The sequence below is a fragment of the Leptodactylus fuscus genome, chromosome 9 (genome assembly GCF_031893055.1).
Source record: "Leptodactylus fuscus isolate aLepFus1 chromosome 9, aLepFus1.hap2, whole genome shotgun sequence".
Lineage (NCBI taxonomy): Eukaryota > Metazoa > Chordata > Amphibia > Anura > Leptodactylidae > Leptodactylus > Leptodactylus fuscus.
The window spans coordinates 49,175,505-49,200,207 of record NC_134273.1 but is presented as its reverse complement, the minus strand read 5'-3'; positions in this window follow the sequence as shown (position 1 = coordinate 49,200,207).

Sequence of the window (24,703 nt, the reverse complement as noted above, 5' to 3'; positions counted from 1 at the left end):
TGGAGGGAGCCTCTAACCAGCACAGTTTTGTGAAATTCATGGTGGAGGGAGCCTCTAACCAGCACAGTTTGGGGAAATTCATGGTGGAGGGAGCCTCTATCCAAAACAGTTTGGGGAAATTCATGGTGGAGGGAGCCTCTAACCAGCACAGTTTGGGGAAATTCATGTTTGAAGGAGCCTCTAACCAGCCCAGTTTGGGGAAATTCATGGTGGAGGGAACCTCTAACCAGCCCAGTTTGGGGAAATTCATGGTGGAGGGAGCCTCTAACCAGCACAGTTTGGGGAAATTCTTGGTGGAGGGAGCCTCTAACCAGCCCAGATTGGGGAAATTCATGGTGGAGGGAGCCTCTAACCAGCACAGTTTGGGGAAATTCATGGTGGAGGGAGCCTCTAACCAAAACAGTTTGGGGAAATTCATAGTGGAGGGAGACTCTAACCAGCCAAGTTTTTTAAAATTCATGGTGAAGGGAGTCTCTGACCAGCACATTTTGGGGAAATTCATGGTGGAGGGAACCTCCAACCAGCACAGTTTTGTGTAATTCATGGTGGAGGGAGCTTCTAACCAGCCCAGTTTGGAGAAATTCATGGTTGAAGGAGCCTCTAACCAGCCCAATTTGGGGAAATTCATGGTGGAGGGTGCCTCTAACCAGCACAGTTTTGTGAAATTCATGGTGGAGGGAGCCTCTAACCAGCCTAGTTTGGGGAAATTCATGGTGGAGGGAGCCTCTAACCAGCCCTGTTTAGGGAAATTCATGGTGGAAGGAGACTCTAAACAGCCCAGTTTGGGGAAATTCATGGTGGAAGGAGACTCTATCTTGCCCAGTTTGGGGAAATTCATGGTGGAGGGAGCCTCTAACCAGCACAGTTTGGGGAAATTCATGGTGGAGGGTGCCTCTAACCAGCACAGTTTTGTGAAATTCATGGTGGAGGGAGCCTCTAACCAGCCCAGTTTGGGGAAATTCATGGTGGAGGGAGCCTCTAACCAGCCCTGTTTAGGGAAATTCATGGTGGAAGAAGCCTCTAACCAGCCCAGTTTGGGGAAATTCATGGTGGAAGGAGACTCTAAACAGCCCAGTTTGGGGAAATTCATGGTGGAGGGAGCCTCTAACCAGCACAGTTTGGGGAAATTCATGGTGGAGGGAGCCTCTAACCAGCCCAGTTTGGGGAAATTCATGGTAGAAGGAACCTCTAACCAGCAAAGTTTGGGGAAATTCATGGTGGAGGGATCCTCTAACCAGCCCAGTTTGGGGAAATTCATTGTGGAAGGAGACTCTAACCAGCCCAGTTTGGGGAAATTCATGGTGGAGGGAGCCTCTAACCAGCACAGTTTGGGGAAATTCTTGGTGGAGGGAGCCTCTAACCAGCCCAGATTGGGGAAATTCATGGTGGAGGGAGCCTCTAACCAGCACAGTTTGGGGAAATTCATGGTGGAGGGAGCCTCTAACCAAAACAGTTTGGGGAAATTCATAGTGGAGGGAGACTCTAACCAGCCAAGTTTTTTAAAATTCATGGTGAAGGGAGTCTCTGACCAGCACATTTTGGGGAAATTCATGGTGGAGGGAACCTCCAACCAGCACAGTTTTGTGTAATTCATGGTGGAGGGAGCTTCTAACCAGCCCAGTTTGGAGAAATTCATGGTTGAAGGAGCCTCTAACCAGCCCAATTTGGGGAAATTCATGGTGGAGGGTGCCTCTAACCAGCACAGTTTTGTGAAATTCATGGTGGAGGGAGCCTCTAACCAGCCTAGTTTGGGGAAATTCATGGTGGAGGGAGCCTCTAACCAGCCCTGTTTAGGGAAATTCATGGTGGAAGGAGACTCTAAACAGCCCAGTTTGGGGAAATTCATGGTGGAAGGAGACTCTATCTTGCCCAGTTTGGGGAAATTCATGGTGGAGGGAGCCTCTAACCAGCACAGTTTGGGGAAATTCATGGTGGAGGGTGCCTCTAACCAGCACAGTTTTGTGAAATTCATGGTGGAGGGAGCCTCTAACCAGCCCAGTTTGGGGAAATTCATGGTGGAGGGAGCCTCTAACCAGCCCTGTTTAGGGAAATTCATGGTGGAAGAAGCCTCTAACCAGCCCAGTTTGGGGAAATTCATGGTGGAAGGAGACTCTAAACAGCCCAGTTTGGGGAAATTCATGGTGGAGGGAGCCTCTAACCAGCACAGTTTGGGGAAATTCATGGTGGAGGGAGCCTCTAACCAGCCCAGTTTGGGGAAATTCATGGTAGAAGGAACCTCTAACCAGCAAAGTTTGGGGAAATTCATGGTGGAGGGATCCTCTAACCAGCCCAGTTTGGGGAAATTCATTGTGGAAGGAGACTCTAACCAGCCCAGTTTGTGGAAATTCATGGTGGAAGTAGCCTCTAACCAGCACAGTTTTGTGAAATTCATGGTGGAAGGAGACTCTAACCAGCCCAGTTTGGGGAAATTCATGGTGGAGGGAGCCTCTAACCAGCCCAGTTTGGAGAAATTCATGGTTGAAGGAGCATCTAACCAGCCCAGTTTGGGGAAATTTATAGGGGAAGGAGCCTCTAACCAACCCAGTTTGGGGAAATTTATGGTGAAGGGAGCCTCTAACCAGCACAGTTTTGTGAAATTCATGGTGGAGGGAGCCTCTAACCAGCACAGTTTGGGGAAATTCATGGTGGAAGGAGCCTCTAACCAGCCCATTTTGGGGAAATTCATGGTGGAGGGAGCCTCTAACCAGACAAGTTTTCTGAAATTCATGGTGGAGGGAGCCTCTAACCAGCACAGTTTGGGGAAATTCATGGTGGAAGGAACCTCTAACCAGCAAAGTTTGGGGAAATTCATGGTGGAGGGAGCCTCTAACCAGCCCAGTTTGGGGAAATTCATAGGGGAAGGAGCCTCTAACCAGCCCAGTTTGGGGAAATTCATGGTGGAGGGATCCTCTAACCAGCACAGTTTGGGGCAATTCATGGTGGAGGGAGCCTCTAACCAGCACAGTTTTGTGAAATTCATGGTGGAAGGAGACTCTAACCAGCCCAGTTTGGGGAAATTCATGGTGGAAGGAGCCTCTAACCAGCCCAGTTTGGAGAAATTCATGGTAGAAGGAGCCTCTAACCAGCCCAGTTTGGGGAAATTTATAGGGGAAGGAGCCTCTAACCAACCCAGTTTGGGGAAATTCATGGTGGAAGGAGCCTCTAACCAGCCAAGTTTTGTGAAATTCATGGTGGAGGGAGCCTCTAACCAGCACAGTTTGGGGAAATTTATGGTGGAGGGAGCCTCTAACCAGCCCAGTTTGGGGAAATTCATGTTCGAGGGAGCCTCTAACCAGCACAGTGTGGGATAATTCATGGTGGAGGGAGCCTCTAACCAGCACAGTTTGGGGAAATTAATGGTGGAGGGAGCCTCTAACCAGCACAGTTTGGGGAAATTCATGGTGGAGGGTGCCTCTAACCAGCACAGTTTTGTGAAATTCATGGTGGAGGGAGCCTCTAACCAGCCAAGTTTGGGGAAATTCATGGTGGAGGGAGCCTCTAACCAGCCCTGTTTAGGGAAATTCATGGTGGAAGGAGACTCTAACTTGCCCAGTTTGGGGAAATTCATGGTGGAGGGAGCCTCTAACCAGCACAGTTTGGGGAAATTCATGGTGGAGGGTGCCTCTAACCAGCACAGTTTTGTGAAATTCATGGTGGAGGGAGCCTCTAACCAGCCCAGTTTGGGGAAATTCATGGTGGAGGGAGCCTCTAACCAGCCCTGTTTAGGGAAATTCATGGTGGAAGGAGCCACTAACCAGCCCAGTTTGGGGAAATTCATGGTGGAAGGAGACTCTAAACAGCCCAGTTTGGGGAAATTCATGGTGGAGGGAGCCTCTAACCAGCACAGTTTGGGGAAATTCATGGTGGAGGGAGCCTCTAACCAGCCCAGTTTGGGGAAATTCATGGTGGAAGGAACCTCTAACCAGCAAAGTTTGGGGAAATTCATGGTGGAGGGATCCTCTAACCAGCCCAGTTTGGGGAAATTCATTGTGGAAGGAGACTCTAACCAGCCCAGTTTGTGGAAATTCATGGTGGAAGTAGCCTCTAACAAGCACGGTTTTGTGAAATTCATGGTGGAAGGAGACTCTAACCAGCCCAGTTTGGGGAAATTCATGGTGGAGGGAGCCTCTAACCAGCCCAGTTTGGAGAAATTCATGGTTGAAGGAGCCTCTAACCAGCCCAGTTTGGGGAAATTTATAGGGGAAGGAGCCTCTAACCAACCCAGTTTGGGGAAATTTATGGTGAAGGGAGCCTCTAACCAGCACAGTTTTGTGAAATTCATGGTGGAGGGAGCCTCTAACCAGCACAGTTTGGGGAAATTCATGGTGGAAGGAGCCTCTAACCAGCCCATTTTGTGGAAATTCATGGTGGAGGGAGCCTCTAACCAGACAAGTTTTCTGAAATTCATGGTGGAGGGAGCCTCTAACCAGCACAGTTTGGGGAAATTCATGGTGGAGGGAGCCTCTAACCAAAACAGTTTGGGGAAATTCATGGTGGAGGGAGCCTCTAACCAGCCCAGTTTGGGGAAATTCATAGGGGAAGGAGCCTCTAACCAGCCCAGTTTGGGGAAATTCATGGTGGAGGGATCCTCTAACCAGCACAGTTTGGGGCAATTCATGGTGGAGGGAGCCTCTAACCAGCACAGTTTTGTGAAATTCATGGTGGAAGGAGACTCTAACCAGCCCAGTTTGGGGAAATTCATGGTGGAAGGAGCCTCTAACCAGCCCAGTTTGGAGAAATTCATGGTAGAGGGAGCCTCTAACCAGCCCAGTTTGGGGAAATTTATAGGGGAAGGAGCCTCTAACCAACCCAGTTTGGGGAAATTTATGGTGGAGGGAGCCTCTAACCAGCACAGTTTGTTGAAATTCATGGTGGAAGGAGCCTCTAACCAGCACAGTTTTGTGAAATTCATGGTGGAGGGAGCCTCTAACCAGCACAGTTTGGGGAAATTTATGGTGGAGGGAGCCTCTAACCAGCCCAGTTTGGCGAAATTCATGTTCGAGGGAGCCTCTAACCAGCACAGTTTGGGATAATTCATGGTGGAGGGAGCCTCTAACCAGCACAGTTTGGGATAATTCATGGTGGAGGGAGCCTCTAACCAGCCCAGTTTGGGGAAATTCATGGTGGAGGGAGCCTCTAACCAGCCCTGTTTAGGGAAATTCATGGTGGAAGGAGCCTCTAACCAGCCCAGTTTGGGGAAATTCATGGTGGAAGGAGACTCTAAACAGCCCAGTTTGGGGAAATTCATGGTGGAAGGAGACTCTAACTTGCCCAGTTTGGGGAAATTCATGGTGGAGGGAGCCTCTAACCAGCACAGTTTGGGGAAATTCATGGTGGAGGGTGCCTCGAACCAGCACAGTTTTGTGAAATTCATGGTGGAGGGAGCCTCTAACCAGCCCAGTTTGGGGAAATTCATGGTGGAGGGAGCCTCTAACCAGCCCTGTTTAGGGAAATTCATGGTGGAAGGAGCCTCTAACCAGCCCAGTTTGGGGAAATTCATGGTGGAAGGAGACTCTAAACAGCCCAGTTTGGGGAAATTCATGGTGAAGGGAGCCTCTAACCAGCACAGTTTGGGGAAATTCATGGTGGAGGGAGCCTCTAACCAGCCCAGTTTGGGGAAATTCATGGTGGAAGGAACCTCTAACCAGCAAAGTTTGGGGAAATTCATGGTGGAGGGATCCTCTAACCAGCCCAGTTTGGGGAAATTCATTGTGGAAGGAGACTCTAACCAGCCCAGTTTGTGGAAATTCATGGTGGAAGTAGCCTCTAACCAGCACAGTTTTGTGAAATTCATGGTGGAAGGAGACTCTAACCAGCCCAGTTTGGGGAAATTCATGGTGGAGGGAGCCTCTAACCAGCCCAGTTTGGAGAAATTCATGGTTGAAGGAGCGTCTAACCAGCCCAGTTTGGGGAAATTTATAGGGGAAGGAGCCTCTAACCAACCCAGTTTGGGGAAATTTATGGTGAAGGGAGCCTCTAACCAGCACAGTTTTGTGAAATTCATGGTGGAGGGAGACTCTAACCAGCACAGTTTGGGGAAATTCATGGTGGAAGGAGCCTCTAACCAGCCCATTTTGGGGAAATTCATGGTGGAGGGAGCCTCTAACCAGACAAGTTTTCTGAAATTCATGGTGGAGGGAGCCTCTAACCAGCACAGTTTGGGGAAATTCATGGTGGAGGGAGCCTCTAACCAAAACAGTTTGGGGAAATTCATGGTGGAGGGAGCCTCTAACCAGCACAGTTTGGGGAAATTCATAGGGGAAGGAGCCTCTAACCAGCGCAGTTTGGGGAAATTCATGGTGGAGGGATCCTCTAACCAGCACAGTTTTGTGAAATTCATGGTGGAAGGAGACTCTAACCAGCCCAGTTTGGGGAAATTCATGGTGGAGGGAACCTCTAACCAGCACAGTTTGGGGAAATTCATGGTGGAAGGAGCCTCTAACCAGCCCAGTTTGGAGAAATTCATGGTAGAAGGAGCCTCTAACCAGCCCAGTTTGGGGAAATTTATAGGGGAAGGAGCCTCTAACTAACCCAGTTTGGGGAAATTTATGCTGGAGGGAGCCTCTAACCAGCACAGTTTGGGGAAATTCATGGTGGAAGGAGCCTCTAACCAGCCAAGTTTTGTGAAATTCATGGTGGAGGGAGCCTTTAACCAGCACAGTTTGGGGAAATTCATGTTCGAGGGAGCCTCTAACCAGCACAGTTTGGGATAATTCATGGTGGAGGGAGCCTCGAACCAGCACAGTTTGGGGAAATTAATGGTGGAGGGAGCCTCTAACCAGCACAGTTTGGGGAAATTCATGGTGGAGGGTGCCTCTAACCAGCACAGTTTTGTGAAATTCATGGTGGAGGGAGCCTCTAACCAGCCCAGTTTGGGGAAATTCATGGTGGAGGGAGCCTCTAACCAGCCCTGTTTAGGGAAATTCATGGTGGAAGGAGACTCTAACTTGCCCAGTTTGGGGAAATTCATGGTGGAGGGAGCCTCTAACCAGTTCAGTTTGGGGAAATTCATGGTGGAGGGTGCCTCTAACCAGCACAGTTTTGTGAAATTCATGGTGGAGGGAGCCTCTAACCAGCCCAGTTTGGGGAAATTCATGGTGGAGGGAGCCTCTAACCAGCCCTGTTTAGGGAAATTCATGGTGGAAGGAGCCTCTAACCAGCCCAGTTTGGGGAAATTCATGGTGGAAGGAGACTCTAAACAGCCCAGTTTGGGGAAATTTATGGTGGAGGGAGCCTCTAACCAGCACAGTTTGGGGAAATTCATGGTGGAGGGAGCCTCTAACCAGCCCAGTTTGGGGAAATTCATGGTGGAAGGAACCTCTAACCAGCAAAGTTTGGGGAAATTCATGGTGGAGGGATCCTCTAACCAGCCCAGTTTGGGGAAATTCATTGTGGAAGGAGACTCTAACCAGCCCAGTTTGTGGAAATTCATGGTGGAAGTAGCCTCTAACCAGCACAGTTTTGTGAAATTCATGGTGGAAGGAGACTCTAACCAGCCCAGTTTGGGGAAATTCACGGTGGAGGGAGCCTCTAACCAGCCCAGTTTGGAGAAATTCATGGTTGAAGGAGCCTCTAACCAGCCCAGTTTGGGGAAATTTATAGGGGAAGGAGCCTCTAACCAACCCAGTTTGGGGAAATTTATGGTGAAGGGAGCCTCTAACCAGCACAGTTTTGTGAAATTCATGGTGGAGGGAGCCTCTAACCAGCACAGTTTGGGGAAATTCATGGTGGAAGGAGCCTCTAACCAGCCCATTTTGGGGAAATTCATGGTGGAGGGAGCCTCTAACCAGCACAGTTTGGGGCAATTCATGGTGGAGGGAGCCTCTAACCAGCCCAGTTTGGGGAAATTCATAGGGGAAGGAGCCTCTAACCAGCCCAGTTTGGGGAAATTCATGGTGGAGGGATCCTCTAACCAGCACAGTTTGGGGCAATTCATGGTGGAGGGAGCCTCTAACCAGCACAGTTTTGTGAAATTCATGGTGGAAGGAGACTCTAACCAGCCCAGTTTGGGGAAATTCATGGTGGAAGGAGCCTCTAACCAGCCCAGTTTGGAGAAATTCATGGTAGAGGGAGCCTCTAACCAGCCCAGTTTGGGGAAATTTATAGGGGAAGGAGCCTCTAACCAACCCAGTTTGGGGAAATTTATGGTGGAGGGAGCCTCTAACCAGCACAGTTTGGGGAAATTCATGGTGGAAGGAGCCTCTAACCAGCCAAGTTTTGTGAAATTCATGGTGGAGGGAGCCTCTAACCAGCACAGTTTGGGGAAATTTATGGTGTAGGGAACCTCTAACCAGCCCAGTTTGGGGAAATTCATGTTCGAGGGAGACTCTAACCAGCACAGTTTGGGATAATTCATGGTGGAGGGAGCCTCTAACCAGCACAGTTTGGGGAAATTAGTGGTGGAGGGAGCCTCTAATCAGCACAGTTTGGGGAAATTCATGGTGGAGGGAGCCTCTAATCAGCACAGTTTGGGGAAATTCATGGTGGAGGGAGCCTCTAACCAGCCAAGTTATGTAAAATTCATGGTGAAGGGAGTCTCTGACCAGCACATTTTGGGGAAATTCATGGTGGAGGGAACCTCTAACCAGCACAGTTTTGTGAAATTCATGGTGGAGGGAGCTTCTAACCAGCCCAGTTTGGAGAAATTCATGGTTGAAGGAGCCTCTAACCAGCCCAATTTGGGGAAATTCATGGTGGAGGGAGCCTCTAACCAGCACAGTTTTGTGAAATTCATGGTGGAGGGAGCCTCTAACCAGCACAGTTTGGGGAAATTCATGGTGGAGGGAGCCTCTAACCAGCCCAGTTTGGGGAAATTCATGGTGGAGGGAGCCTCTAACCAGCACAGTTTGGGGAAATTCATGGTGGAGGGAGCCTCTAACCAGCACAGATTGGGGAAATTCATGGTGGAGGGAGCCTCTAACCAGCACAGTTTTGTGAAATTCATGGTGGAAGGAGCCTCTAACCAGCCCAGTTTGGGGAAATTCATGGTGGAGGGAGCCTCTAACCAGCCCAGTTTGGGGAAATTCATGGTGGAGGGAACCTCTAACCAGCCCAGTTTGGGGAAATTCATGGTTGAAGGAGCCTCTAACCAGCACAGTTTGGGGAAATTCATGGTGGAGGGAGCCTCTAACCAGCCCAGTTTTGGGAAATTCATGGTGGAGGGAGCCTCTAACCAGCCCAGTTTGGGGAAATTAATGGTGGAGGGAGCCTCTAACCAGCACAGTTTTGTGAAATTCATGGTGGAGGGAGCCTCTATCCAGCACAGTTTGGGGAAATTCAAGGTGGAAGGAGCCTCTAACCAGCCCAGTATGGGGAAATTCATGGTGGAAGGAGCCTCTAACCAGCCCAGTTTGGGGAAATTCATGGTGGAGGGAACCTCTAACCAGCCCAGTTTGGGGAAATTCATGGTGGAAGGAGCCTCTAACCAGCCCAGTTTGGGGAAATTCATGGTGGAGGGTGCCTCTAACCAGCACAGTTTTGTGAAATTCATGGTGGAGGGAGCCTCTAACCAGCACAGTTTGGGGAAATTCATGGTGAGGGAGCCTCTAACCAGCACAGTTTTGTGAAATTCATGGTGGAGGGAGCCTCTAACCAGCACAGTTTTGTGAAATTCATGGTGGAGGGAGCCTCTAACCAGCCCAGTTTGGAGAAATTCATGGTGGAAGGAGTCTCTAACCAGCCCAGTTTGGTGAATTTCATAGGGGAAGGAACCTCTAACCAGCCCAGTTTGGGGAAATTCATGGTGGAGGGAGCCTCTAACCAGCACAGTTTGGGGAAATTCATGGTGGAGGGAGCCTCTAACCAGCCCAGTTTGGGGAAATTCATGGTGGAGGGAGCCTCTAACCAGCACAGTTTGGGGAAATTTATGGTGGAGGGAGCCTCTAACCAGCACAGATTGGGGAAATTCATGGTGGAGGGAGCCTCTAACCAGCACAGTTTTGTGAAATTCATGGTGGAAGGAGCCTCTAACCAGCCCAGTTTGGGGAAATTCATGGTGGAGGGAGCCTCTAACCAGCCCAGTTTGGGGAAATTCATGGTGGAGGGAACCTCTAACCAGCCCAGTTTGGGGAAATTCATAGGGGAAGGAGCCTCTAACCAGCCAAGTTTGGGGAAATTCATGGTGGAGGGAGCCTCTAACCAGCACAGTTTGGGGAAATTCATGGTGGAGGGAGCCTCTAACCAGCCCAGTTTGGGGAAATTCATGGTGGAGGGAGCCTCTAACCAGCACAGTTTGGGGAAATTCATGGTGGAGGGAGCCTCTAACCAGCACAGATTGGGGAAATTCATGGTGGAGGGAGCCTCTAACCAGCACAGTTTTGTGAAATTCATGGTGGAAGGAGCCTCTAACCAGCCCAGTTTGGGGAAATTCATGGTGGAGGGAGCCTCTAACCAGCCCAGTTTGGGGAAATTCATGGTGGAGGGAACCTCTAACCAGCCCAGTTTGGGGAAATTCATGGTTGAAGGAGCCTCTAACCAGCACAGTTTGGGGAAATTCATGGTGGAGGGAGCCTCTAACCAGCCCAGTTTTGGGAAATTCATGGTGGAGGGAGCCTCTAACCAGCCCAGTTTGGGGAAATTAATGGTGGAGGGAGCCTCTAACCAGCACAGTTTTGTGAAATTCATGGTGGAGGGAGCCTCTATCCAGCACAGTTTGGGGAAATTCAAGGTGGAAGGAGCCTCTAACCAGCCCAGTATGGGGAAATTCATGGTGGAAGGAGCCTCTAACCAGCCCAGTTTGGGGAAATTCATGGTGGAGGGAGCCTCTAACCAGACAAGTTTTGTGAAATTCATGGTGGAGGGAGCCTCTAACCAGCACAGTTTGGGGAAATTCAAGATGGAGGGAGCCTCTAACCAGCCCAGTTTGGGGAAATTCAAGATGGAGGGAGCCTCTAACCAGCCCAGTTTGGGGAAATTCATGGTGGAAGGAGCCTCTAACCAGCCCAGTTTGGAAAAATTCATGGTGGAGGGAGCCTCTAACCAGACAAGTTTTGTGAAATTAATGGTGGAGGGAGCCTCTAACCAGCACAGTTTGGGGAAATTCATGGTGGAGGGAGCCTCTAACCAGCACAGTTTGGGGAAATTCATGGTGGAGGGAGCCTCTAACCAGCACAGTTTTGTGAAATTCATGGTGGAGGGAGCCTCTAACCAGCACAGTTTGGAGAAATTCATGGTGGAAGGAGTCTCTAACCAGCCCAGTTTGGGGAAATTCATAGGGGAAGGAGCCTCTAACCAGCCCAGTTTGGGGAAATTCATGGTGGAGGGAGCCTCTAACCAGCACAGTTTGGGGAAATTCATGGTGGAGGGAGCCTCTAACCAGCACAGTTTGGGGAAATTCATGGTGAAGGGAGCCTCTAACCAGCACAGTTTTGTGAAATTCATGGTGGAGGGAGCCTCTAACCAGCACAGTTTGGAGAAATTCATGGTGGAAGGAGTCTCTAACCAGCCCAGTTTGGGGAAATTCATAGGGGAAGGAGCCTCTAACCAGCCCAGTTTGGGGAAATTCATGGTGGAAGGAGCCTCTAACCAGCACAGTTTGGGGAAATTCATGGTGGAGGGAGCCTCTAACCAGCACAGTTTGGGGAAATTCATGGTGGAGGGAGCCTCTAACCAGCACAGTTTGGGGAAATTCATGGTGGAGGGAGCCTCTAACCAGCCCAGCTTGGGGAAATTCATGGTGGAGGGAGCCTCTAACCAGCCACGTTTTGTGAAATTCATGGTGGAGGGAGCCTCTAACCAGCACAGTTTGGGGAAATTCAAGATGGAGGGAGCCTCTAACCAGCCCAGTTTGGGGAAATTCAAGATGGAGGGAGCCTCTAACCAGCCCAGTTTGGGGAAATTCATGGTGGAAGGAGCCTCTAACCAGCCCAGTTTGGGGAAATTCATGGTGGAGGGAGCCTCTAACCAGACAAGTTTTGTGAAATTCATGGTGGAGGGAGCCTCTAACCAGCACAGTTTGGGGAAATTCATGGTGAGGGAGCCTCTAACCAGCACAGTTTTGTGAAATTCATGGTGGAGGGAGCCTCTAACCAGCACAGTTTTGTGAAATTCATGGTGGAGGGAGCCTCTAACCAGCCCAGTTTGGAGAAATTCATGGTGGAAGGAGTCTCTAACCAGCCCAGTTTGGTGAATTTCATAGGGGAAGGAACCTCTAACCAGCCCAGTTTGGGGAAATTCATGGTGGAGGGAGCCTCTAACCAGCACAGTTTGGGGAAATTCATGGTGGAGGGAGCCTCTAACCAGCCCAGTTTGGGGAAATTCATGGTGGAGGGAGCCTCTAACCAGCACAGTTTGGGGAAATTCATGGTGGAGGGAGCCTCTAACCAGCACAGATTGGGGAAATTCATGGTGGAGGGAGCCTCTAACCAGCACAGTTTTGTGAAATTCATGGTGGAAGGAGCCTCTAACCAGCCCAGTTTGGGGAAATTCATGGTGGAGGGAGCCTCTAACCAGCCCAGTTTGGGGAAATTCATGGTGGAGGGAACCTCTAACCAGCCCAGTTTGGGGAAATTCATGGTTGAAGGAGCCTGTAACCAGCACAGTTTGGGGAAATTCATGGTGGAGGGAGCCTCTAACCAGCCCAGTTTTGGGAAATTCATGGTGGAGGGAGCCTCTAACCAGCCCAGTTTGGGGAAATTAATGGTGGAGGGAGCCTCTAACCAGCACAGTTTTGTGAAATTCATGGTGGAGGGAGCCTCTATCCAGCACAGTTTGGGGAAATTCAAGGTGGAAGGAGCCTCTAACCAGCCCAGTATGGGGAAATTCATGGTGGAAGGAGCCTCTAACCAGCCCAGTTTGGGGAAATTCATGGTGGAGGGAGCCTCTAACCAGACAAGTTTTGTGAAATTCATGGTGGAGGGAGCCTCTAACCAGCCCAGTTTGGGGAAATTCATGGTGGAGGGAGTCTCTAACCAGCCCTGTTTAGGGAAATTCATGGTGGAAGGAGCCTCTAACCAGCCCAGTTTGGGGAAATTCATGGTGGAAGGAGACTCTAACTAGCCCAGTTTGGGGAAATTCATGGTGGAGGGAGCCTCTAACCAGCACAGTTTGGGGAAATTCATGGTGGAGGGTGCCTCTAACCAGCACAGTTTTGTGAAATTCATAGTGGAGGGAGCCTCTAACCAGCCCAGTTTGGGGAAATCCATGGTGGAGGGAGCCTCTAACCAGCCCTGTTTAGGGAAATTCATGGTGGAAGGAGCCTCTAACCAGCCCAGTTTGGGGAAATTCATGGTGGAAGGAGACTCTAACCAGCCCAGTTTGGGGAAATTCATAGTGGAGGGAGCCTCTAACCAGCACAGTTTGGGGAAATTCATGGTGGAGGGTGCCTCTAACCACCACAGTTTTGTGAAATTCATGGTGGAGGGAGCCTCTAACCAGCACAGTTTTGTGAAATTCATGGCAAAGGGAGCCTCTATACAGCACAGTTTGGGGAAATTCAAGATGGAGGGAGGCTCTAACCAGCCCAGTTTGGGGAAATTCATGGTGGAAGGAGCCTCTAACCAGCCCAGTTTGGGGAAATTCATGGTGGAGGGAGCCTCTAACCAGACAAGTTTTGTGAAATTCATGGTGGAGGGAGCCTCTAACCAGCATAGTTTGGGGAAATTCATGGTGAGGGAGCCTCTAACCAGCCCATTTTGGGGAAATTAATGGTGGAGGGAGCCTCTAACCAGCACAGTTTTGTGAAATTCATGGTGGAGGGAGCCTCTAACCAGCACAGTTTGGGGAAATTCATGGTGGAGGGAGCCTCTATCCAAAACAGTTTGGGGAAATTCATGGTGGAGGGAGCCTCTAACCAGCACAGTTTGGGGAAATTCATGTTTGAAGGAGCCTCTAACCAGCCCAGTTTGGGGAAATTCATGGTGGAGGGAACCTCTAACCAGCCCAGTTTGGGGAAATTCATGGTGGAGGGAGCCTCTAACCAGCACAGTTTGGGGAAATTCTTGGTGGAGGGAGCCTCTAACCAGCCCAGATTGGGGAAATTCATGGTGGAGGGAGCCTCTAACCAGCACAGTTTGGGGAAATTCATGGTGGAGGGAGCCTCTAACCAAAACAGTTTGGGGAAATTCATAGTGGAGGGAGACTCTAACCAGCCAAGTTTTTTAAAATTCATGGTGAAGGGAGTCTCTGACCAGCACATTTTGGGGAAATTCATGGTGGAGGGAACCTCCAACCAGCACAGTTTTGTGTAATTCATGGTGGAGGGAGCTTCTAACCAGCCCAGTTTGGAGAAATTCATGGTTGAAGGAGCCTCTAACCAGCCCAATTTGGGGAAATTCATGGTGGAGGGTGCCTCTAACCAGCACAGTTTTGTGAAATTCATGGTGGAGGGAGCCTCTAACCAGCCTAGTTTGGGGAAATTCATGGTGGAGGGAGCCTCTAACCAGCCCTGTTTAGGGAAATTCATGGTGGAAGGAGACTCTAAACAGCCCAGTTTGGGGAAATTCATGGTGGAAGGAGACTCTATCTTGCCCAGTTTGGGGAAATTCATGGTGGAGGGAGCCTCTAACCAGCACAGTTTGGGGAAATTCATGGTGGAGGGTGCCTCTAACCAGCACAGTTTTGTGAAATTCATGGTGGAGGGAGCCTCTAACCAGCCCAGTTTGGGGAAATTCATGGTGGAGGGAGCCTCTAACCAGCCCTGTTTAGGGAAATTCATGGTGGAAGAAGCCTCTAACCAGCCCAGTTTGGGGAAATTCATGGTGGAAGGAGACTCTAAACAGCCCAGTTTGGGGAAATTCATGGTGGAGGGAGCCTCTAACCAGCACAGTTTGGGGAAATTCATGGTGGAGGGAGCCTCTAACCAGCCCAGTTTGGGGAAATTCATGGTAGAAGGAACCTCTAACCAGCAAAGTTTGGGGAAATTCATGGTGGAGGGATCCTCTAACCAGCCCAGTTTGGGGAAATTCATTGTGGAAGGAGACTCTAACCAGCCCAGTTTGGGGAAATTCATGGTGGAGGGAGCCTCTAACCAGCACAGTTTGGGGAAATTCTTGGTGGAGGGAGCCTCTAACCAGCCCAGATTGGGGAAATTCATGGTGGAGGGAGCCTCTAACCAGCACAGTTTGGGGAAATTCATGGTGGAGGGAGCCTCTAACCAAAACAGTTTGGGGAAATTCATAGTGGAGGGAGACTCTAACCAGCCAAGTTTTTTAAAATTCATGGTGAAGGGAGTCTCTGACCAGCACATTTTGGGGAAATTCATGGTGGAGGGAACCTCCAACCAGCACAGTTTTGTGTAATTCATGGTGGAGGGAGCTTCTAACCAGCCCAGTTTGGAGAAATTCATGGTTGAAGGAGCCTCTAACCAGCCCAATTTGGGGAAATTCATGGTGGAGGGTGCCTCTAACCAGCACAGTTTTGTGAAATTCATGGTGGAGGGAGCCTCTAACCAGCCTAGTTTGGGGAAATTCATGGTGGAGGGAGTCTCTAACCAGCCCTGTTTAGGGAAATTCATGGTGGAAGGAGACTCTAAACAGCCCAGTTTGGGGAAATTCATGGTGGAAGGAGACTCTATCTTGCCCAGTTTGGGGAAATTCATGGTGGAGGGAGCCTCTAACCAGCACAGTTTGGGGAAATTCATGGTGGAGGGTGCCTCTAACCAGCACAGTTTTGTGAAATTCATGGTGGAGGGAGCCTCTAACCAGCCCAGTTTGGGGAAATTCATGGTGGAGGGAGCCTCTAACCAGCCCTGTTTAGGGAAATTCATGGTGGAAGAAGCCTCTAACCAGCCCAGTTTGGGGAAATTCATGGTGGAAGGAGACTCTAAACAGCCCAGTTTGGGGAAATTCATGGTGGAGGGAGCCTCTAACCAGCACAGTTTGGGGAAATTCATGGTGGAGGGAGCCTCTAACCAGCCCAGTTTGGGGAAATTCATGGTAGAAGGAACCTCTAACCAGCAAAGTTTGGGGAAATTCATGGTGGAGGGATCCTCTAACCAGCCCAGTTTGGGGAAATTCATTGTGGAAGGAGACTCTAACCAGCCCAGTTTGTGGAAATTCATGGTGGAAGTAGCCTCTAACCAGCACAGTTTTGTGAAATTCATGGTGGAAGGAGACTCTAACCAGCCCAGTTTGGGGAAATTCATGGTGGAGGGAGCCTCTAACCAGCCCAGTTTGGAGAAATTCATGGTTGAAGGAGCATCTAACCAGCCCAGTTTGGGGAAATTTATAGGGGAAGGAGCATCTAACCAACCCAGTTTGGGGAAATTTATGGTGAAGGGAGCCTCTAACCAGCACAGTTTTGTGAAATTCATGGTGGAGGGAGCCTCTAACCAGCACAGTTTGGGGAAATTCATGGTGGAAGGAGCCTCTAACCAGCCCATTTTGGGGAAATTCATGGTGGAGGGAGCCTCTAACCAGACAAGTTTTCTGAAATTCATGGTGGAGGGAGCCTCTAACCAGCACAGTTTGGGGAAATTCATGGTGGAAGGAACCTCTAACCAGCAAAGTTTGGGGAAATTCATGGTGGAGGGAGCCTCTAACCAGCCCAGTTTGGGGAAATTCATAGGGGAAGGAGCCTCTAACCAGCCCAGTTTGGGGAAATTCATGGTGGAGGGATCCTCTAACCAGCACAGTTTGGGGCAATTCATGGTGGAGGGAGCCTCTAACCAGCACAGTTTTGTGAAATTCATGGTGGAAGGAGACTCTAACCAGCCCAGTTTGGGGAAATTCATGGTGGAAGGAGCCTCTAACCAGCCCAGTTTGGAGAAATTCATGGTAGAAGGAGCCTCTAACCAGCCCAGTTTGGGGAAATTTATAGGGGAAGGAGCCTCTAACCAACCCAGTTTGGGGAAATTCATGGTGGAAGGAGCCTCTAACCAGCCAAGTTTTGTGAAATTCATGGTGGAGGGAGCCTCTAACCAGCACAGTTTGGGGAAATTTATGGTGGAGGGAGCCTCTAACCAGCCCAGTTTGGGGAAATTCATGTTCGAGGGAGCCTCTAACCAGCACAGTGTGGGATAATTCATGGTGGAGGGAGCCTCTAACCAGCACAGTTTGGGGAAATTAATGGTGGAGGGAGCCTCTAACCAGCACAGTTTGGGGAAATTCATGGTGGAGGGTGCCTCTAACCAGCACAGTTTTGTGAAATTCATGGTGGAGGGAGCCTCTAACCAGCCCAGTTTGGGGAAATTCATGGTGGAGGGAGCCTCTAACCAGCCCTGTTTAGGGAAATTCATGGTGGAAGGAGACTCTAACTTGCCCAGTTTGGGGAAATTCATGGTGGAGGGAGCCTCTAACCAGCACAGTTTGGGGAAATTCATGGTGGAGGGTGCCTCTAACCAGCACAGTTTGGGGAAATTCATGGTGGAGGGAGCCTCTAACCAGCCCTGTTTAGGGAAATTCATGGTGGAAGGAGCCACTAACCAGCCCAGTTTGGGGAAATTCATGGTGGAAGGAGACTCTAAACAGCCCAGTTTGGGGAAATTCATGGTGGAGGGAGCCTCTAACCCACACAGTTTGGGGAAATTCATGGTGGAGGGAGCCTCTAACCAGCCCAGTTTGGGGAAATTCATGGTGGAAGGAACCTCTAACCAGCAAAGTTTGGGGAAATTCATGGTGGAGGGATCCTCTAACCAGCCCAGTTTGGGGAAATTCATTGTGGAAGGAGACTCTAACCAGCCCAGTTTGTGGAAATTCATGGTGGAAGTAGCCTCTAACAAGCACGGTTTTGTGAAATTCATGGTGGAAGGAGACTCTAACCAGCCCAGTTTGGGGAAATTCATGGTGGAGGGAGCCTCTAACCAGCCCAGTTTGGAGAAATTCATGGTTGAAGGAGCCTCTAACCAGTCCAGTTTGGGGAAATTTATAGGGGAAGGAGCCTCTAACCAACCCAGTTTGGGGAAATTTATGGTGAAGGGAGCCTCTAACCAGCACAGTTTTGTGAAATTCATGGTGGAGGGAGCCTCTAACCAGCACAGTTTGGGGAAATTCATGGTGGAAGGAGCCTCTAACCAGCACAGTTTGGGGAAATTCATGGTGGAGGGTGCCTCTAACCAGCACAGTTTGGGGAAATTCATGGTGGAGGGAGCCTCTAACCAGCCCTGTTTAGGGAAATTCATGGTGGAAGGAGCCACTAACCAGCCCAGTTTGGGGAAATTCATGGTGGAAGGAGACTCTAAACAGCCCAGTTTGGGGAAATTCATGGTGGAGGGAGCCTCTAACCAGCACAGTTTGGGGAAATTCATGGTGGAGGGAGCCTCTAACCAGCCCAGTTTGGGGAAATTCATGGTGGAAGGAACCTCTAACCAGCAAAGTTTGGGGAAATTCATGGTGGAGGGATCCTCTAACCAGCCCAGTTTGGGGAAATTCATTGTGGAAGGAGACTCTAACCAGCCCAGTTTGTGGAAATTCATGGTGGAAGTAACCTCTAACAAGCACGGTTTTGTGAAATTCATGGTGGAAGGAGACTCTAACCAGCCCAGTTTGGGGAAATTCATGGTGGAGGGAGCCTCTAACCAGCCCAGTTTGGAGAAATTCATGGTTGAAGGAGCCTCTAACCAGCCCAGTTTGGGGAAATTTATAGGGGAAGGAGCCTCTAACCAACCCAGTTTGGGGAAATTTATGGTGAAGGGAGCCTCTAACCAGCACAGTTTTGTGAAATTCATGGTGGAGGGAGCCTCTAACCAGCACAGTTTGGGGAAATTCATGGTGGAAGGAGCCTCTAACCAGCCCATTTTGTGGAAATTCATGGTGGAGGGAGCCTCTAACCAGACAAGTTTTCTGAAATTCATGGTGGAGGGAGCCTCTAACCAGCACAGTTTGGGGAAATTCATGGTGGAGGGAGCCTCTAACCAAAACAGTTTGGGGAAATTCATGGTGGAGGGAGCCTCTAACCAGCCCAGTTTGGGGAAATTCATAGGGGAAGGAGCCTCTAACCAGCCCAGTTTGGGGAAATTCATGGTGGAGGGATCCTCTAACCAGCACAGTTTGGGGCAATTCATGGTGGAGGGATCCTCTAACCAGCACAGTTTTGTGAAATTCATGGTGGAAGGAGACTCTAACCAGCCCAGTTTGGGGAAATTCATGGTGGAAGGAGCCTCTAACCAGCCCAGTTTGGAGAAATTCATGGTAGAGGGAGCCTCTAACCAGCCCAGTTTGGGGAAATTTATAGGGGAAGGAGCCTCTAACCAACCCAGTTTGGGGAAATTTATGGTGGAGGGAGCCTCTAACCAGCACAGTTTGTTGAAATTCATGGTGGAAGGAGCCTCTAACCAGCCAAGTTTTGTGAAATTCATGGTGGAGGGAGCCTCTAACCAGCACAGTTTGGGGAAATTTATGGTGGAGGGAGCCTCTAACCAGCCCAGTTTGGCGAAATTCATGTTCGAGGGAGCCTCTAACCAGCACAGTTTGGGATAATTCATGGTGGAGGGAGCCTCTACCAGCACAGTTTGGGATAATTCATGGTGGAGGGAGCCTCTAACCAGCCCAGTTTGGGGAAATTCATGGTGGAGGGAGCCTCTAACCAGCCCTGTTTAGGGAAATTCATGGTGGAAGGAGCCTCTAACCAGCCCAGTTTGGGGAAATTCATGGTGGAAGGAGACTCTAAACAGCCCAGTTTGGGGAAATTCATGGTGGAAGGAGACTCTAACTTGCCCAGTTTGGGGAAATTCATGGTGGAGGGAGCCTCTAACCAGCACAGTTTGGGGAAATTCATGGTGGAGGGTGCCTCGAACCAGCACAGTTTTGTGAAATTCATGGTGGAGGGAGCCTCTAACCAGCCCAGTTTGGGGAAATTCATGGTGGAGGGAGCCTCTAACCAGCCCTGTTTAGGGAAATTCATGGTGGAAGGAGCCTCTAACCAGCCCAGTTTGGGGAAATTCATGGTGGAAGGAGACTCTAAACAGCCCAGTTTGGGGAAATTCATGGTGAAGGGAGCCTCTAACCAGCACAGTTTGGGGAAATTAATGGTGGAGGGAGCCTCTAACCAGCCCAGTTTGGGGAAATTCATGGTGGAAGGAACCTCTAACCAGCAAAGTTTGGGGAAATTCATGGTGGAGGGATCCTCTAACCAGCCCAGTTTGGGGAAATTCATTGTGGAAGGAGACTCTAACCAGCCCAGTTTGTGGAAATTCATGGTGGAAGTAGCCTCTAACCAGCACAGTTTTGTGAAATTCATGGTGGAAGGAGACTCTAACCAGCCCAGTTTGGGGAAATTCATGGTGGAGGGAGCCTCTAACCAGCCCAGTTTGGAGAAATTCATGGTTGAAGGAGCGTCTAACCAGCCCAGTTTGGGGAAATTTATAGGGGAAGGAGCCTCTAACCAACCCAGTTTGGGGAAATTTATGGTGAAGGGAGCCTCTAACCAGCACAGTTTTGTGAAATTCATGGTGGAGGGAGACTCTAACCAGCACAGTTTGGGGAAATTCATGGTTGAAGGAGCCTCTAACCAGCCCAATTTGGGGAAATTCATGGTGGAGGGTGCCTCTAACCAGCACAGTTTTGTGAAATTCATGGTGGAGGGAGCCTCTAACCAGCCTAGTTTGGGGAAATTCATGGTGGAGGGAGTCTCTAACCAGCCCTGTTTAGGGAAATTCATGGTGGAAGGAGACTCTAAACAGCCCAGTTTGGGGAAATTCATGGTGGAAGGAGACTCTATCTTGCCCAGTTTGGGGAAATTCATGGTGGAGGGAGCCTCTAACCAGCACAGTTTGGGGAAATTCATGGTGGAGGGTGCCTCTAACCAGCACAGTTTTGTGAAATTCATGGTGGAGGGAGCCTCTAACCAGCCCAGTTTGGGGAAATTCATGGTGGAGGGAGCCTCTAACCAGCCCTGTTTAGGGAAATTCATGGTGGAAGAAGCCTCTAACCAGCCCAGTTTGGGGAAATTCATGGTGGAAGGAGACTCTAAACAGCCCAGTTTGGGGAAATTCATGGTGGAGGGAGCCTCTAACCAGCACAGTTTGGGGAAATTCATGGTGGAGGGAGCCTCTAACCAGCCCAGTTTGGGGAAATTCATGGTAGAAGGAACCTCTAACCAGCAAAGTTTGGGGAAATTCATGGTGGAGGGATCCTCTAACCAGCCCAGTTTGGGGAAATTCATTGTGGAAGGAGACTCTAACCAGCCCAGTTTGTGGAAATTCATGGTGGAAGTAGCCTCTAACCAGCACAGTTTTGTGAAATTCATGGTGGAAGGAGACTCTAACCAGCCCAGTTTGGGGAAATTCATGGTGGAGGGAGCCTCTAACCAGCCCAGTTTGGAGAAATTCATGGTTGAAGGAGCATCTAACCAGCCCAGTTTGGGGAAATTTATAGGGGAAGGAGCATCTAACCAACCCAGTTTGGGGAAATTTATGGTGAAGGGAGCCTCTAACCAGCACAGTTTTGTGAAATTCATGGTGGAGGGAGCCTCTAACCAGCACAGTTTGGGGAAATTCATGGTGGAAGGAGCCTCTAACCAGCCCATTTTGGGGAAATTCATGGTGGAGGGAGCCTCTAACCAGACAAGTTTTCTGAAATTCATGGTGGAGGGAGCCTCTAACCAGCACAGTTTGGGGAAATTCATGGTGGAAGGAACCTCTAACCAGCAAAGTTTGGGGAAATTCATGGTGGAGGGAGCCTCTAACCAGCCCAGTTTGGGGAAATTCATAGGGGAAGGAGCCTCTAACCAGCCCAGTTTGGGGAAATTCATGGTGGAGGGATCCTCTAACCAGCACAGTTTGGGGCAATTCATGGTGGAGGGAGCCTCTAACCAGCACAGTTTTGTGAAATTCATGGTGGAAGGAGACTCTAACCAGCCCAGTTTGGGGAAATTCATGGTGGAAGGAGCCTCTAACCAGCCCAGTTTGGAGAAATTCATGGTAGAAGGAGCCTCTAACCAGCCCAGTTTGGGGAAATTTATAGGGGAAGGAGCCTCTAACCAACCCAGTTTGGGGAAATTCATGGTGGAAGGAGCCTCTAACCAGCCAAGTTTTGTGAAATTCATGGTGGAGGGAGCCTCTAACCAGCACAGTTTGGGGAAATTTATGGTGGAGGGAGCCTCTAACCAGCCCAGTTTGGGGAAATTCATGTTCGAGGGAGCCTCTAACCAGCACAGTGTGGGATAATTCATGGTGGAGGGAGCCTCTAACCAGCACAGTTTGGGGAAATTAATGGTGGAGGGAGCCTCTAACCAGCACAGTTTGGGGAAATTCATGGTGGAGGGTGCCTCTAACCAGCACAGTTTTGTGAAATTCATGGTGGAGGGAGCCTCTAACCAGCCCAGTTTGGGGAAATTCATGGTGGAGGGAGCCTCTAACCAGCCCTGTTTAGGGAAATTCATGGTGGAAGGAGACTCTAACTTGCCCAGTTTGGGGAAATTCATGGTGGAGGGAGCCTCTAACCAGCACAGTTTGGGGAAATTCATGGTGGAGGGTGCCTCTAACCAGCACAGTTTGGGGAAATTCATGGTGGAGGGAGCCTCTAACCAGCCCTGTTTAGGGAAATTCATGGTGGAAGGAGCCACTAACCAGCCCAGTTTGGGGAAATTCATGGTGGAAGGAGACTCTAAACAGCCCAGTTTGGGGAAATTCATGGTGGAGGGAGCCTCTAACCCACACAGTTTGGGGAAATTCATGGTGGAGGGAGCCTCTAACCAGCCCAGTTTGGGGAAATTCATGGTGGAAGGAACCTCTAACCAGCAAAGTTTGGGGAAATTCATGGTGGAGGGATCCTCTAACCAGCCCAGTTTGGGGAAATTCATTGTGGAAGGAGACTCTAACCAGCCCAGTTTGTGGAAATTCATGGTGGAAGTAGCCTCTAACAAGCACGGTTTTGTGAAATTCATGGTGGAAGGAGACTCTAACCAGCCCAGTTTGGGGAAATTCATGGTGGAGGGAGCCTCTAACCAGCCCAGTTTGGAGAAATTCATGGTTGAAGGAGCCTCTAACCAGTCCAGTTTGGGGAAATTTATAGGGGAAGGAGCCTCTAACCAACCCAGTTTGGGGAAATTTATGGTGAAGGGAGCCTCTAACCAGCACAGTTTTGTGAAATTCATGGTGGAGGGAGCCTCTAACCAGCACAGTTTGGGGAAATTCATGGTGGAAGGAGCCTCTAACCAGCACAGTTTGGGGAAATTCATGGTGGAGGGTGCCTCTAACCAGCACAGTTTGGGGAAATTCATGGTGGAGGGAGCCTCTAACCAGCCCTGTTTAGGGAAATTCATGGTGGAAGGAGCCACTAACCAGCCCAGTTTGGGGAAATTCATGGTGGAAGGAGACTCTAAACAGCCCAGTTTGGGGAAATTCATGGTGGAGGGAGCCTCTAACCAGCACAGTTTGGGGAAATTCATGGTGGAGGGAGCCTCTAACCAGCCCAGTTTGGGGAAATTCATGGTGGAAGGAACCTCTAACCAGCAAAGTTTGGGGAAATTCATGGTGGAGGGATCCTCTAACCAGCCCAGTTTGGGGAAATTCATTGTGGAAGGAGACTCTAACCAGCCCAGTTTGTGGAAATTCATGGTGGAAGTAACCTCTAACAAGCACGGTTTTGTGAAATTCATGGTGGAAGGAGACTCTAACCAGCCCAGTTTGGGGAAATTCATGGTGGAGGGAGCCTCTAACCAGCCCAGTTTGGAGAAATTCATGGTTGAAGGAGCCTCTAACCAGCCCAGTTTGGGGAAATTTATAGGGGAAGGAGCCTCTAACCAACCCAGTTTGGGGAAATTTATGGTGAAGGGAGCCTCTAACCAGCACAGTTTTGTGAAATTCATGGTGGAGGGAGCCTCTAACCAGCACAGTTTGGGGAAATTCATGGTGGAAGGAGCCTCTAACCAGCCCATTTTGTGGAAATTCATGGTGGAGGGAGCCTCTAACCAGACAAGTTTTCTGAAATTCATGGTGGAGGGAGCCTCTAACCAGCACAGTTTGGGGAAATTCATGGTGGAGGGAGCCTCTAACCAAAACAGTTTGGGGAAATTCATGGTGGAGGGAGCCTCTAACCAGCCCAGTTTGGGGAAATTCATAGGGGAAGGAGCCTCTAACCAGCCCAGTTTGGGGAAATTCATGGTGGAGGGATCCTCTAACCAGCACAGTTTGGGGCAATTCATGGTGGAGGGATCCTCTAACCAGCACAGTTTTGTGAAATTCATGGTGGAAGGAGACTCTAACCAGCCCAGTTTGGGGAAATTCATGGTGGAAGGAGCCTCTAACCAGCCCAGTTTGGAGAAATTCATGGTAGAGGGAGCCTCTAACCAGCCCAGTTTGGGGAAATTTATAGGGGAAGGAGCCTCTAACCAACCCAGTTTGGGGAAATTTATGGTGGAGGGAGCCTCTAACCAGCACAGTTTGTTGAAATTCATGGTGGAAGGAGCCTCTAACCAGCCAAGTTTTGTGAAATTCATGGTGGAGGGAGCCTCTAACCAGCACAGTTTGGGGAAATTTATGGTGGAGGGAGCCTCTAACCAGCCCAGTTTGGCGAAATTCATGTTCGAGGGAGCCTCTAACCAGCACAGTTTGGGATAATTCATGGTGGAGGGAGCCTCTAACCAGCACAGTTTGGGATAATTCATGGTGGAGGGAGCCTCTAACCAGCCCAGTTTGGGGAAATTCATGGTGGAGGGAGCCTCTAACCAGCCCTGTTTAGGGAAATTCATGGTGGAAGGAGCCTCTAACCAGCCCAGTTTGGGGAAATTCATGGTGGAAGGAGACTCTAAACAGCCCAGTTTGGGGAAATTCATGGTGGAAGGAGACTCTAACTTGCCCAGTTTGGGGAAATTCATGGTGGAGGGAGCC